The 1624-nt window shown below is 43.1% G+C and overlaps 1 pseudogene; it reads left to right on the top strand.

Moving 5' to 3' along the window:
* Positions 1-381: 381 nt before the first annotated feature.
* On the top strand, positions 382-787 carry LOC131748769 (large ribosomal subunit protein eL32-like; annotated as a pseudogene).
* The last annotated feature ends 837 nt before the right edge of the window (positions 788-1624 follow it).

The following is a 1624-nucleotide window of genomic DNA, read 5'->3' as shown; positions in this document are numbered from 1 at the left end:
GATCCTGTGCTCCACAATGGGAGAGGCCACAACAGTGAGAGGCCTGCGTACAGAAAAAAAAAAAAAAAAAACACAATGAGATATCACCTCACACCTGACAGAATGGCTATCATCAAAAATAACACAAATAACACAAATAACAAATGTTGGAGAGTATGTGGAGTAAAGGGAACACTTGTACACTGTTGCTGCGAATGCAAATTGGTGTAACCACTGTGTAAAACAGTACAGAGGTTTCTCAAAAAATTATAAATAGAACTGCCATATTACCCAGCAATCACACTCCTGGGTTTATATCTGAAAGAAACAAAAACACTAATTTGAGCCCCTCTCTTCCTTGGCACTCCTTACGTGGGTGGAAGCCATCTTCTACTCAGCATCATGGCTGCTCTCAGATCCCTCGTGAAGCCCAAGATAATCAAAAAGAGGACCAAGAAGTTCATCCAGCACCAGTCAGACTGATATATCAAAATTAAGTGGAACTGGCAGAAACCCAGAGGCATTGACAACAGGGTATGAAGGAGATTCAAGGACCAGATCTTGATGCCCAACATCAGTTATGGGAGCAACAAGAAAACGAACACATGCTGCCCAGTAGCTTCTGGAAGTTCCTGGTCCACAGCATCAAGGAGAATGAAGTGCTGCTGATGTGCAACAAATCTTACTGTGCTGAAATTATTCACAATATCTTATCCAAGAACCACAAAACCATTGTGGAAAGAGAACCCCAGCTGTCCATCAGAGTACCAATCTCAATACCAGGCTGAACAGTGAAGAAAATGAATAGACAGCTCATGGTATACATTGTGTTTGTGTTAATAAAACCATGAAACTCGAAAAAAACTACTAATTTGAAAAGATACCTGAATCCCAATGTTCACAATAGCATTATTCACAGTTGCTAAGATATGGAAGCCACCTAAGTGTGTTCTTTTATTCTTCTTTTTTTTTTTTTTTTTTTTTTTGCGGTACGCGGGCCTCTCACTGCTGTGGCCTCTCCCATTGCGGAGCGCAGGCTCCGGAAGCACAGGCTCAGTGGCCATGGCTCACGGGCCCAGCCACTCCGCGGCATGTGGGATCTTCCCGGACCGGGGCACGAACCTGTGTCCCCTGCATTGGCAGGCGGATTCTCAACCACTGCGCCACCAGGGAAGCCCCTTTTATTCTTTTTTTAACATCTTTATTGGAGTATAATTGCCTTAAGATGTTGTGTTAGTTTCCACAATATAACAAAGGGAATCAGCTATACGTATACATATATCCACATATCCACTCCCGCTTGCATCTCCCTCCCAACCTCCCTATCCCACCCCTACGAGTGGTCACAAAGGATGGAGCTGATCTCCCTGTGCTATGCGGCTGCTTCCCACTAGATATCTATTTTGCATTTGGTTGTGTATATATGTCAATGCCACTCTCTCACTTCCTCCCAAATTACCCATCCTTTTCCCTGTGTCTTCAAGTCCATTCTCTACTTATACGTCTTTATTCCTGTCCTGCCCCTAGGTTCTTCAGAAACTTTTTTTTTTAGATTCCATATATATCTGTTAGCATACAGTATTTGTATTTTTTCCTTCTGACTTACTTCACCCTGTATGACAGTCTCTAGGTCCATACACCTCAC

This window comes from Kogia breviceps, chromosome X (genome assembly GCF_026419965.1).
Source record: "Kogia breviceps isolate mKogBre1 chromosome X, mKogBre1 haplotype 1, whole genome shotgun sequence".
Lineage (NCBI taxonomy): Eukaryota > Metazoa > Chordata > Mammalia > Artiodactyla > Physeteridae > Kogia > Kogia breviceps.
The sequence above is the reverse complement of the archived record's forward strand: the minus strand, read 5'-3'. Positions and strand labels throughout refer to the sequence as shown.